Source organism: Lissotriton vulgaris, chromosome 1_1, assembly GCF_964263255.1.
Source record: "Lissotriton vulgaris chromosome 1_1, aLisVul1.2, whole genome shotgun sequence".
Taxonomy (NCBI): domain Eukaryota; kingdom Metazoa; phylum Chordata; class Amphibia; order Caudata; family Salamandridae; genus Lissotriton; species Lissotriton vulgaris.
Window position 1 is genome coordinate 407,504,941 of NC_141685.1, and position 14,650 is coordinate 407,519,590.

General features: G+C 44.9%; 1 protein-coding gene across 2 annotated transcripts in view; it reads left to right on the plus strand.

Annotated features, from left to right (window-relative positions):
• Nucleotides 1–734: 734 nt before the first annotated feature.
• The window catches only part of TMEM61 (transmembrane protein 61), a 40,377-nt gene continuing 26,461 nt past the window's right edge, over nt 735–14,650 (plus strand). Inside the window, exon 1 of one of the 2 annotated variants that reach the window (XM_086952670.1) lies at nt 735–854. The gene's annotated coding sequence lies outside the window, so the exon portion shown is untranslated. Of the gene's footprint in view, nt 855–1,211; nt 1,473–14,650 lie in introns of those variants that run through there. The other variant, XM_086952674.1, reaches the window with a different exon arrangement.

The window sequence follows — 14,650 nt, forward strand, 5'->3', positions numbered from 1 at the left end:
ACTAGTGTGTGTTAGGTGAAAGTTGTTGGCTGGGCCGGACTGGCCGTAGCGGGCACCGGGCAATCCCCCGGTGCGCCGCACTGGTGGGGGCGGTTTTGGACCCCAGGGGCCGTTTTTGTTACAGGGCCGTTTTTGCAGCATAGCTTCAAAATCGTCCCTGTAACAAAATCATCCGAAAACTGGCCCTGGCAAAGAGCTCGACGGTACCCCGAACCCCCTCCCTCCCTACTCCCTTACTGATTTTTACAGATAACTACAGACAGAAAAACATTTCTTTTCCTGTCTTTATTTATTTTTCCCTGCTTCCTGTATTCAGGTGTTAAACAGTGTTAAAGAGGTAAAAATGTTGCCAAGGCACTATTGATTTAAAGTGACAAAACGGCAACATAAGGCTACCACGGAATATGTTACATTATGCCACATATCTTCCCTTTTTGCCACATAATTTAGTGCTTCAACCATATAATTCAGTCCTCAATCGCCGCGCATTTCCTGGATTTGTTTGATCGCCTCGCATTTCCAGGGTACCATGGTATTGCTGTACTGTGTGTATCGGTGACTGCGGTCGGCTGGTTAAACTAGGTTGAACATCGGTGCTGTGTGCATTGTATTCTGCTAAAGTTCCCGGCAGACCTGGGTTGCATTAGACGCGGGGAAAGCCCCTTCCAGCCCCATGGAAGGACAGAGGAGGCGCTACCAGCGCTATCAGTTACACGCAGTACACTTCAAGGGGTGTGGTGAGGGAGGGCTGGACAGGGACGGACCGCAGCCCTCCCCAAACGAGAACCGCCTGCCAAGTTTCATGAAGCGGCATTGTGTGCTGCAGAGAGGCTGCTGCTGCGCCGCTCCGAGAGGTGGGTGCGCTTTTCTTCCCCTCACTTTCTTCCCCGGTGGCAAACACATTTTCCTAACCGCAAGTGGTGGGCTCTGAGGGGGCTGCTCGGGCGAGGTGGAGTCGGGCGGGGGCGGATGGGCATACATGTCTGTGCATGGAGGCTGGAGGGCAGCCGTGCGGGGACATTATGTGCATGGAGAAGTACAGCTGCCGGGTGGGAGGGTCTCAGGCGTGTGGGGGGACATTGAAGAGTAAACGCCGTTTTCCAGCAGCCGACCCCACACTGCCGGGCCACAGTGTGATTGCAAGTTAGGAAAGTACCCGAAGGCAGGGACACGCCGCCCGTCGCTACCGTAACCCATGTGCTGGAAGGTTCACATCACGGGGGTGGGTGCGTGTCCACGGGCACCAAACTCCACCCTTGCTCCATCACCCCACAGGGATGACTACAATCACTCACTACAACACTCCAGCCATAAGCTACACGGATGGAGTATCTGGGACCGGTAACTGTTCAGAGAAATTCTGTAATTACAAAACCATGGGCGTTTATAGGTCACAGAGTATGGAATTCTGGGATTCTGAAGCTGTCGGACAGACCACAGCAGTGCAAAGACCAAGAAGACGCACCGGACAGGTAAGTGCACCCAGACATTACCGGTCGTGTGTGCGGGCTGACCAACAGGGTAGCAAGAGAGCCATGACCCCGGCAAACAAGGTAAGTGCCTCCCGGACGTTAGTAAGATATAGCTGTTATTGAGGTGCAGAGAACCCTCTCGTCCCTGTGCCACTGCACCTGCTGCACGATTGATAGCTGCGCACCAGAGGCTGACCTGCCACACCGCGGGGATGCAGCGGCTGTCTGTACTGAACCGAATGGACGCGGGGGGGGGGGGGGGTGGAGGTGTGGGAGGCGGGGGGGGGGGGGGGAGAGGGGGTGATCGCTTCTCTTTGAATTGGTGTTCTAAGCCACTTAGCCATACAAATGTTTTTACCCGAAGTGGAAAAGAGCAGGGGCTGGATAGCTGGGCACTGAGGACCGGGAACTGTCTAATCTCCCCGAATATCACAAATTTTCAAATAAAATATAAAATTGTTTATAGTCATAGTTGTTTGTACATGGAGGCAGTTTTCAGCACCCTTTTGTGGTTTTCTAACCACGTTTTTGGATATCCCACCACAGCGAAGCAAAAGCTGTTGCATGGAAAACGAGATGCATGGAAGATCAAACGATGAAACCATATTTGCAAAGTGGAGTTCTTCCTGCAGGTCCCCCTTGTACACACCCGTGCTCCCCCTATATTTCGGGGGCTCGTAAAGCGGCTTCTCGGTCCACCATCGATCCATCCTGTTTCCCACCTTCCCTGGCTCATTGCCTCGGGCGCTCTCCGTACCTGTGCTTTACCTTCTCTGAGGCCGGACTGGCCTCAAGGGCAGACAGGCAGTGCCCGACGGGTTGCTCTGACCAGGCTGGGGGTGGGCGTTCTTCTTTTTGACTGTTCGTGGGCCTGATTTATGGTCTGCTGGGCCGGTGTTTACTGTTGATGCCCCTAATATCAAAACAAGAATGGACAGCAGCAAGCACAGTCCGTGCAGTCTCCCACACCTGGCAAAACACATCTACAGCTGTCTTTGCCAGTTCAAATCTGCCCCGACTTGCAAACATGGCACACTTTAAAAACTATTTTCTTCATTAATAGGAGTCCTGGCCTGGAGACCGGCAGTCCGGCCCTGCTGCTAGGCCTGACCCCACAAAAGAATACATCTGTCTGTTGATGTTAAGGTTCTAACAGTGCTATGTGGGGGACCGGGACAAGTAGCTTATGGAGCTCTCGGGCAAGGGACCCACCACCCATGCACAGTGCAGGAGGGGGCCCCCGGGGACTGTGGGGGGCTAATGTTACACCATTGACCAGAACTATCGTGCAGCATGGTCTCAACAGCGCCCAGAATGCCCCATCCCTTTCTTCCTTCTGACATCTTAGATATGCTGGGCAAGAGTCCTTCAGAAATGCCATGGCCCTGTGTCGCGAGATAAATGCGCATGCAGATAGAAAAATTGTAAGAGAGCTCTGCTCCCTCGAGGCAACCTATGCCCCTCTCCCATGTCATCCTCAGCAGGGGGAATGTGTCTGGCATGGTTATTCCCATAGTTCTATAGGCTCTACAGATCATTTCATCTGGTAACTGGGATCGGGTTAGATTGGATCCAGCAGACTAAATTCTATAAAGGATTCTATCACAGGCCATTGCAAATACGCCCAATGCACGACGAAGCTGGCGATGTCTAAAGAAATTTAGACAGAAAGATGTGAGGCAACACAATTTAGACGGTCAAAGTTCAGTGTTCAATACCAGTTCTTTCACTGGTTTCTTGTGTACCTAGAAAGATTCTTTATTTCGTAGATTCTTCTGACAAGTAGGTACAGCCAACGTGTTTCGCCCTAGAAAGAGCTTCTTCATGGCTGTAAATACGTACACATTTTTTTTTCTTTTTTTAAAGGGCTGCCGTCAAAAGTCAAAACAGCATTTGACCACAGCTACCGTAGGCAGCATGTTGTTCCATAGGAACCCGTGGAGCATGGAAGTTTGCTGCTTAAAGAAGTGGGTAGGCAGTGGGAGGTTTTTGCATAATATAAAGAAGTTGTGAGATTGCTACCATTTTCACCAGCCCTACAATACCCATCAGTGACAACGGCAGCTGATTTCAGTTTAAGAGATCCCTTTTCGGCCTATCCAGCGTTGGTGTAACACTACCAGCCCACACCTGAGCCTCAGGCTTTGGTATCTATTTCCCTTGGCAACAAATCCCTCTAGGTGCATCAGCAGTTCTGATTGCGATGTCCAGTATGGCACCTTGTGTTCCCTGCACTGAAATTACACTTGCCTTGGTGCCTTTTACCCTCAGTCTCACATTTGCCCCACATTAGTTCTAGATCAATTCGACTTTTGATCCTGAACTAACTTGTTTGCTGGTGTATATTAGGAGATCATCTCTGTATAATGGCTAGAATAGGACATCCTATAAACCCTGCTATATTAATAGCCTCTCAGATAGTGTCTGCTAATGGCTCTAAAGCAAATGCAACAAGCATTTGCAATGCAATAGTTCTCGCAGTAGTTAAAGTTTGAGCTACTGGCGTTGCAAATAATGATGCAGCGCCAATAGCTCAAACTTTAATAATGCGGGGCCCAGTACTGTGACCCGTTCAGTGAAGCTCGCGGCACGGCCTGCTCTGCAGTGGGGTGTTTTCGGTCTCACGTTCCTTGGGGTCTAGAAGGGTTTAGGGTATGAGGGGCATTGCTTATTTATTGTACTGTGTAAAGCGTTGCATGTGCCTTTTTGCTACTTCTAGGCGCTTTCCAAAAATTCTGCACTGCTCGGTTTACAGACAACACAAAAATAATAGCAGCAGCACATGCAACAAACCTACACAAGACTCGGCACAGAAATAAATGAAATTACCCAATTTGGGCCCCTCGCCACTCTTTAAGCACCACAGTAGATGTGATAGTAAGGGGATGCCATGTAGGAATGAATCGTTGACTCTGAACCTAGAATCTCCGTTTCATACCTGAACAAGCTCGTGTGATCCTGCGCACACCGTGATCTGCTATCTTTGAGGCACTCACAAACAGACCGAACACCTACATTAGGGCAAGGGGCCTGCGTTCAAAAGGGCAGATTTATGTTGTGTATGCGCCACGTTTGCGACACGCAACTGTGGCGTAAACGTGGCGCATCCCTACGACCGATTTACAAAGTTACGCATCTAGGCAGATGCGTCACGTTGTAAAGCCCTGCGCCGCTTGTGGGCGTTCCAGCGCAGGGTGGGCGTTCCGGGGCAGGTGCGCCTCGCAAAAGTGGCTGAGTGAAATGTATAAGATTTCACTCAGTCACTTTTAGGCCAATGCTGCGTCAAAACCCTGCGCCTGCTTGGAGCAGGCATAAGGCTTGACGCAGCATTGGTCAGATGGGGCACCCCCGAGCCTTGCTGGAGCTGCGTCGCGCTTGGGACACAACTCCAGCAATGCGTCACTTTTACGGCACAGATGCGTGACGCATCTGTGCCGTTTTTGCCCCATGGTGCGCTGCTTCATAAATGCAGCGCACCATGGGTGGCGGAGCTGTGGCGCATGTTAACTGGCGCATCCCTCGGGATGCGCCAGTTAACATAAATCTGCCCCAAAGTGTTTTTTTAAATCCACACCTCCTCAAAAAGCCCCCTTTTATTGTAGTTTAAAGCATTTCATGTTGTTACAACTTCATTTTTGAAGTCTATTGGTTTACAAAAATGTGAGTAGGACCTGTATCCGAAGGTGCATATTGATGTAAACATTTCGAGCTAGAGTTGTGTGAGCGTGTGCTTCGATGCAAATTTGTGCAAATATCGTATAATGTAACTCTGACCATATGTGTGAATGTATGGTATGTGAACAATTGCTATGTTTATATCAGGATGCATAAAGTTACGACATATATATAAATATATATATATTGTCACAGCTGCCCAAGTGTGCTTTGTAGGACAATAGCACCTGTCACCGTTATATACATGTAAATATTTAATGCTCATTTTGGTGAAGTAAAGCATGCAAGATGTCTGTATCAAAAAGGAAAATGTTTATAAGAACGGTGATTTATGCACTGAACGGTGATGTGTGGTTGTAAGTAGTGAAGAGAATAGAAGAATAGTCAGTTGTGTTATTCAGAAGACGGGGTTTGTTTGTGGCACCTTTACCCGCTGTGTTAGGAAGCGCACGGGTCTGTTTCAGTAGAAGCTTGGCCGATGCTCTCTAATAACCTACTTAGACCACAGTGTGCATTGACTGGTGTTTGTACCGTCCCCAGTTTGAATGCTGGACAGGAAGGAGGCGACGTATCGAGGCGTCCGTCTCTAAATATACTGCCATGCTTCCAGGCTAGCGGGATGTGGGAAGCAAAGCCGACGAGGTTTAAACACATAACTCACGACACAGGGCCAACTAGTGTTGAGCTTCCTTGATCCCAACCAGTGCAGGAAATGGGAAAAAATTACTATGGGAACCAATAAATTGTGGGTAAGGGGTGGCAAAAGAAAGGGGAGGGGTCACATGGGGTGGAGTTATGAAAAGCAGAGTATAACAGTCAACTTATAAACTTATATTTTTAAAACTCTGATGCAAAGAAATTGGCAACAAGGAGAAAAGGGACCGTCATTCTGTTGTGACCTATTTAATTGGTCACAAAGTGGCTGTATTTTAAAATATTTTACAGAGTTAAGGCACCTGCTGCAGAAATCTTTGTGTGCCCATCATCTTTAAGAGGATAATAATAATGGTAACCTAACTCTGGTTCTAAATGCACTTGCTGGACAGAGATTTGTTTTGTCTAGTCGCAATTTTGACTCCTAGGGGCAGATGTAACAAGATTCCATTTTGTGATTTCTAAATAGCGATTTTTAAGGAATCGCTATGTAGAAATCACAAAATGGAATGTATGTAGAAAATCGCTATTTTTTAGTGATTTCTTAGTCTTCCTTATTTGCGAATTCGCATTTTGCAAATTCGCAATTAAGGAATAATTTCCCATGCATTCCTACGGGCCAGTAGGCCCATAGGAATGATTGTGAAAATATTCTCAATTTGCGATTCGCAATTTGCTAATCGCAAATTGAGAATAATTTCAAGGGTGCAGGGGAGTCTCAAAGACACCCTGCTGCACCCCTGAAATCTACATGTGTGTGTGCATATGGTGCACATACATGCCCTATGGGCATGTATGTGCATCACATGCCACTTTCACAAATGCCAAATCGGGCATTTTTAAAAGAATTCGCAAATTACCACCAACTACAAGTTGGTGGTAATTTGCGATTTCTTAAACCAACATCGCAATTTGGAAAAGCTACATACATCGCATTTAAGGAATCGCAAAATTTGCGATTCCTCAAATGCTTAAGCAAAATAAGGAATCGCAAATTTTTGCGATTCCTTACTTTGCGATTTATTAATACGTGTCAAAAAATGCTAAAAAGCCTTTTGCGAATCGCAAAAGACTTGATACATCTGCCCCCTAAAGTAGAGTAGCAGGTTAATGGGCCTACTGTGAAACTCATCATTTAACATGAGGATTATCCATTTTATTTTATGTATATAGGTGAGTTGGTTTCTGTCTTTCACACAAATGCTTTTTTTTACTTGCTTTCATGAATTGCAATCCTTCTTACAGAGCAGTGAGTTTTGAACCAGCATCAATGAGTTGCATGCAGCACGCCAGGCATGGGTTTAGAACCATATTGCTTTTTTTTCTTATTCAGTCATTATTTTGAGGCTGCTAAAAAGAGGTCCCTTGGGTAGGTGCAAAGTCTTATTAGTACAGAGAACCCCAACCACTGCATTACGTTTAAATCCTGACTTTGTGTTTCTCCCTACCTTGGACTCTTAACATATAATGCCTACCAGTAAAGGCATTATGTGATACCTATACTGTGTAACCCTCATTGTTATATGCACCATTTCCTGTACATTTATTTACACATTCCTATGCTATATTGTCTCTGTATATTATGTAAGGCTGATGTAAAGTGCCCCAGCACCACACTGGAATGAGTGGCGTATAAAATAAAATAGTAAGCACTATTTCAATTATTATTGTGGTACTTACTCATACATACGTATACACCTGACATTCTTAGAGTGAATGCTTACGTCTTATATACATGGGGTAAACAAAGTCAAAAACCTGCCTCCAAACCATAGCTTTTCCTAAGAACTTAAATTGATATTGTTTCCCTTCATTGCACTGACATCCAGGTGTTAAACTCCAGGTAGCTTCGAGCCTGGCTGTACTCCAAAAAAGAGTGTTTACGAGGGCCAAAAAAAGAGGGTGTTAAAAAAGGCCTTTGTTTTTGCCCCAGTTGTAAGTGAACATAACAAAAGACCCCTCACTGCTGCTCTGAATGGAAGTGGGCTCTGCTGAATGTGTCTGGCTGTTGGCAAATCACAGCAAGGTAAATTCTGGCATATTTCACTGCGGCCAGCCCAGATCCCTGATTCGGCTCAATAAAAGCAACTGGATCCGGGATCTAGCAAGATCCCCCTCATTACCTGCAGTGGTCCCAACCTCCCATTAGTTCTCTAACCAAAACTCAGTGCTAAGAACGGATACATTTTTCTCCTAAATTGGCGCTTTCTGTTATTGTACACAGGATCAGACTGGTACAGAAATAGACCCTGGGCATCACATAAAACAGGGCACCCATGAGTGAATCAAGTAGCAGAAAAAAGTGGCCCACATTTGCAAATCATGGCAGGTTTTAAACCTTGAAAGGTGTTTTGCAAAGTATGGGAGAATATGGATGTGTGCCTGCTGCAGGAAATATTAGTGCTAATATCAGAGAAATCAACAGAAAAAACAGTCCATCACACCATAAAACAGGCACATGAAGAGCTAAAAAACGATCCCACACTGTGACCTGTCAGACTAGTTCGTCGGGCACTTACTGGTTGCCATATAGGTCAGACCAACCCTAATTGTACCTTCTCGCTAGATTATGTCATCATCTATGTACATTTTGAGGGGCGCTGTTCTGCAAGTGCTAACTTCCTTGTTCCCTCCTGCTGCGCGCGCTCTAGAGCTAGTACTTGGAAGGCGGTAAATTACAGCGTGCTGTCTCCGGGAGCATTGTTTCTGCACGGCGCGGGGACCTGCCCGTGCTGCTGGGCGCAGTCCATTGTTCGAAGCAGGAATGGAAGCCTCGGAGAGCATCCTCGGTGCCGTGCAGGCGGCGTCTAGGGCAAAGGTCAGCCCAGCAGGAGGTAATGGCGCCGAACGCCCCCTGTTGGGCACGCATTGCCCTCAGCTGGTCCATGGGGCTGTAGGGACTTGGGGTCCGCGAGGGCCGTGTAGGGACGGTACTCGCTCCAGGGACGACATGGAAATCAAAACCAATGTGGGTGTTAATGCCCATACCATCTCCAGAGTCGTTGTAACGCATCCTACCTTGATAGTACCTTGGACTCTTAACATATAATGCCGACCAGTAAAGGTATTATGTGATCCCTATGCGGTGTAACCCTCATTGTTATATGCACCATTTCCTGTACATTTATTTACACATTTTATGCTATATTGTCTCTGTATAATATGTAAGGCTGATGTAAAGTGCCCCAGCACCACACTGGAATGAGTGGTGTATGAAATAAAATAGTATCAGGTCAGCCCGGCTCGGAACTGCAGCCAAAAGGACCGACCCAGAGCGCCTACAGACGTGTCAGTGAAGCCACACTCAGTCCATGCATTGAATGAATACATCGCTGAATGCCACCAAGATTGGCCACTTCGAACCCCGTTATCAGCATAGAAATACAAGCCCCCGCCCGACCCTCCCCAACCAATAGGGAAGAAGTAAACAATAATACACACGACAGCCTAAAATAAATAATCTTGGTGTCCTTCTGTTTTTCTGTCTGAAACACGTTGCTGTTAGGTAATGTATCCGCCCCTGGCTACTGTTTCTATGTCTATTAGATGTGTTAACTACTTCCTGGTTTCCCAGGGAGCATGTGTGTGCTAAACTCCACCGTCTGTTTATTTGTTCACATAGTAGCGAGTGACTCTGAAGGCTGTCCCTTACGGTCAAATGCCCTGGATGAACTCTGTCGGCAGATAAGAGGTACCATTAATGAACACGCATTGACAAAGCCAATAAGGTTGGCTTCTGAGTAGTGCATGCAGAGAGCAGCACACTACATCCATGTATATATTGACATAGATCATCCAAAAATGCATACATATAGATCAAAACACCTACAAACATCCATGCATACATAGGCCATAATTCTTATTGATATTATCACATACAGACCAATACATATACAGGTGTCCTTTCTTTTAGCCCTGAATGTGGCCCCTTGCACAAAGATTAACAAACGAAGACTTGCACGCCGGAGCGCACTCAGACACACACAAACACAGATTGGCATACATGGGCTTGGTTATAGAGGGAAAGACGGAAACATGGGTCAGTACATTAATGCCGGCTTCTTGAGCCATTAATCGCTAGCCCTTCTGTAGAGATACAACGGGGAAGAAAGAGTGCAATATCAACAGCTATTTAATTCATAGCCCCTCTGTGGCGATGGGTAAGGGAAGACTTCAGTGTCCTTTTTACCCATCCAGTGGCCAAAGTGAAAGTCGTGGCATCGTGACCAATAGCAAAAAAACTATCTTGGCACAACCTGCGAATTACCTATTGTTGGATGGCAAATATGTGTGTGCCCTGGGCATTACTATATGGTTGATGGCACAAGTCTGCATGTCTACAGCATCTGTAAGTGATTAGTGGCAGCCCAAAGAACCCATTCACGATTGGTGACTGATAGGGCACCTATGTGAGCATGCACTGATGATTGTTGCTTAGTAGTATTGGAACTGAAGCTGTATTTTACTGCAAGTGTATTCTTTGAGCTTGACAGTGAGATATAAAGCAGTAGGATGCTGAATTAGGAGTAACCCTGGAAATTGTTTTCACAACAAAGGTGGCCAATGTCTTTTATGCCCTCTCATCATGAGTGGTAGGATAAAGAATACATTACATTATTTCATAAAATGCCTGTTTAAAGAAAACATAGTAAGAATAGTAGTGTAAAAGCAAGGCTTACGCTGGAGACAGTGTAGAGCCAAGTGTCATAAACATACATGAATTTGGCTGACAATTTGAGATTAGTAGTCTTTAATTTGCATTATTTTAAGAACTTCGCCTAAAAAGGCGCCTTAGGGCAATAGTACTGAGAAAGCAATGGTAGCACATGACTAAGTAGGGAACTTTTGTCATTATTAGGTAAGAAATAAAAAAAACTGGATGGGATTATGACTCTTGTATGTACTGTGGCATTCTGTATTTCATTGAGCAAAATTTCACTCGTACAGGTGCCGGGCAGAGTTGTCTTTTAATCCTGCAGAATGACTATGAGAATAGATGGATGAATACTTAATTTGTCATTAGAGTCAGGCTTCATGACCTCTTAATATTTAATTCCGGTGCAGAGGAAATCATATTTCAGATGGATAAAGTAGAATAGTAGTGGAGCTTCCCATTCAGGCATTGACCACTCCATGGAGAACCTCCTGGCTGAATGGAAGGCTTCAATCTACTTTACCCTATCCTTGCCCTCTTCTGAATTATTTTCTTTAGGAAACAGTAGAATACTTTTTGAATTCACATGCCATCAACGGACTAATCATACATGTGTTGCACTGCAATTACAGACATATTAGAGTTAATTCCTTCTACGTTGCTCAAGAATTTCCCCCCACTAACTACAGCAGACGTAGAGGCCCTAATGCATCAAGTGAAGTCCGGTTCATCTTGTGACTTTATTCCTGCTAGAGTAGCCAGTACACTTATTCCTCAACTATCTCCATTGATTGAAACACCTTCTTAATCTGTCAATAAAGGAAGGTTATGTTCCATCGGAATGGAAAGCTGCACAGATAATGCCGATTCGTAAGAACACTAAGGCCCTTCTGACTGATCTGACAAACCATCGTCCCATTTCGCTCTTACCATTTCTGAGTAAATTGATAGAGAGACATGTCAACAAACATCTCTCAAACCAGGTCGAACTCTCAGGATGCCTAGACTCCTCTCAGTCAGGCTTCAGGCCTAAATATAGCACCGAATCAGCCCTGCTAGTAGTCACAGATAACATCAGAACAAGGGCCATTCTATGATTCTGGGGCTATTGGACCTATCCGCCGCATTCAACACGGTCTCCCATCAAATATTGCTCAGTAGGCTGAGGGAAATGGGATTAAGAGACTCCGCCTTTCAGTGGTTGTCAAGCTTTCTATCTGGCCGATCTCATACGGTTAATCTAGGCCCATATCGTTCGGCACCCATGGAACTTTCCAAGTGAGTCCCACAGGCTCTTGTCTGATCCCTACTTTATTTAATATCTATGTGGCTCCCTTGGCTAATGTTCTAAGAAAATATGGGTTTATTCCGATATCATATGCTGACGATACGCAGCTACTTTTCCCTTTCGGTAAATTCACTCCCATTTTTCAGGAGACCTTCGCTTTGGGCATGAATGCCATCTCACAATGGATGAGGAATAACGTCCTTCAATGTAATGTTGGGAAAACTGAACTTTTACTTTTTGGAGAGGCTCCCATACTATGGTCACCTAATTGGTGGCCTATTAATCTTGGAAAGCCTCCCATTCCCAAAACCTCCGTTAAGAACTTAGGAGTCCGTCTAGACTAGACCCTTACTTTTAAGGAACATATTGGCCAGACATTTGTCACATGTTTCCATACTCTGGACCTACTTCGACGAGCCTTTCATTTACTCCCAGACTCTGTTCGAAGGACCTTGACTCAGGAACTCATTTTGAGTCGCCTAAACTGTTGTATCGGTCTATTGCTCTCTGCCAATGAAACCTCGATTAGTAAACTTCAAGTGGTTCAGAATACGGCGTCACAACTGGTCTTGAACATGCCTCCCAGATCAGCTTCCCACCCCGTTGCTTTTAAAACTTCATTGGTTACCCATACGTCAACTGATACAATTTAAAATCTGTTGTAGCATCCTCAAGGCATTGTTTAATCTTGGCCCAGGCTATTTGTCAGAAAAGTTCACCCTCTATCATCCCTCAAGATCCTTACGTTCTAGTACTAAACACTTGTTGAAAGTCCCCAGAATCAGGAGAGCGGGATTAGCAGGAAAAGCTCTCTCATACCTTGGCCCGCCATACTGGGATTAACTCCCCCTTCATTTAAGAGAATGTTCGAACCACCTTCTTTTTAGAAAAATACTTAAAACCGCCTTGTTCTGTTTTTAAAATCCACAGTTTCTGCATATGTAATTGATACGCATCCAAAGTGCAGAGATACTCCCCGGACTCGATTCTGGCGCTATGCAACCCCCCAAATAAAATAAATATAAATAAATTTAAAAAATGCACACTCTGGGTCTAATATTTGTCACATTTAGGATTTCCAGATTGCTCGATTTACACAAAAAATCATGTATACTGTCCTGGGCTTTTGTTTTATTGTCGCTGGCTAGGGTGTTCGTCCACTTGGATCTTAAAGATTTAGGCTTTCAGTATTCAGCGATTTGGTAAATAAAAATCCAGCACTTTAATCTCGGTGTTAAGTGCACATGGCCAGATCTAGCAGTAGTAACAGCACAGTGCAATTTGCATGCATGAACTGTGCCAGTCAAAGGTTAACCTCTACATTAACAGACGTTATATGTTTATCATGTCAACACTTTCACTGCAAGAGAATAAACATAACAAACTAAATAAAAAAATAGAATTCTTTTGTATTACTTTCATATAGATCCACACACCCAAAGAAGGAACGTCACAAGCACACACGCACACAGACACACACACACGCTCTTTCTCAATAAGCTGTCAAGTATCCTTATTCCATGTATGATTAGTTTGTTCTTTCCAAGTTTTTTTCTTTTCATTGTGTCAGTTGTAATCATGGATTTCTAACAGGAGAAACAGGATGTGTACCAGAAAGGCAAGAATAAATCCGAGACTGCATCTGACACACACACCCTTCCTTGTACAGGCATACATGTTAAACATATAGGAATGTCAGACACACATATATATGCTCATATACTACACTAATACCTTATGTACAAATACAACCAAAAATGTTACCTGTACTCACTGCCAGATGCATATTGCGCACACACACGCACACACACAAACACACACACACACACACGCACACAAACACACGCACACACACGCACACACACACACACACGCACACACACACACACATACTCACACTCACATACTCAGTATAGGTTTAGTGGAATAAGGTCCCGTGTAATGAGAGTAGCATCAAAGTAGAGTCTAGAGGTCTCTCTGTCTCCAGAAAATCCAGGAACCATTGTGCAATACAGTGACACTTTCCAGTGCACCATGCATATTTATGATGAGTGTACTCTTGCGTAAGGAATACTTGTGCGTATGTGTGAGGAATGGTGAATGTAAAAGCACGCTGGGTCAGTATCATTGGCTAAGCTGAACATAATGTAATAACAACTTTATAGGGAGGTGTTGCAGAAGAAGGTGTGAACTTTAATGAATCAGTTTACAGATGTTAATGTGAGGCACGCCGAAACAGTTTAAGTGGTTAAAACAGGATAACGTTTAAAATAACTTTATCTCCAAAATGATTAGCAGAAGTTCTTGATAACTGTGCATTTCTAAGTACATCATCTGCCTGAGTTTTTAGCATAACTCATTCAGGATCTAAGTTCAAAAATAGACAGGTTAGTGTGCATTTGCCGAGTTTCAGGTACTTCAAATTGAGTGACCAGCTTGGGATGGGGCAGCTGCTGAAACTCATGCCTGGGAAAACAGAAAGGTGGAAAAGAAAAACAAAACTATTTGAAATCATATAAATATTAAAAAGTGAGGGAGAAATGTTAAGAACTCAGGCAGGAAAGAGGCCTGTTATTTTAAAGGCATTCTCTTTTGCCTTTCTTTAGCACACACTGCTTTTTGGTTTTCATTTCCGTGTAGAGACTTTATTTTCACATCTGGCATATTGCTGGATCGTAGAAAATTTATCTTCGTATTGAGTGCTTGAGGAGCCACCAGTGTCTTACTGCGCCCACATGTCTCCAGATGATCAGGTGTTCCTTGGCTCGCAAATAAGCTCACCTTCACAGCCATTTGAAGGCCCTGCTGCACTTGCAGGTTGCAAGGATGGCACCAGAGGTCGCAAAGGGAAGGCCCGGGCTTGCAAGTGCGACCCCTGTATGACGTTCATTTTTATTACCATAGTCT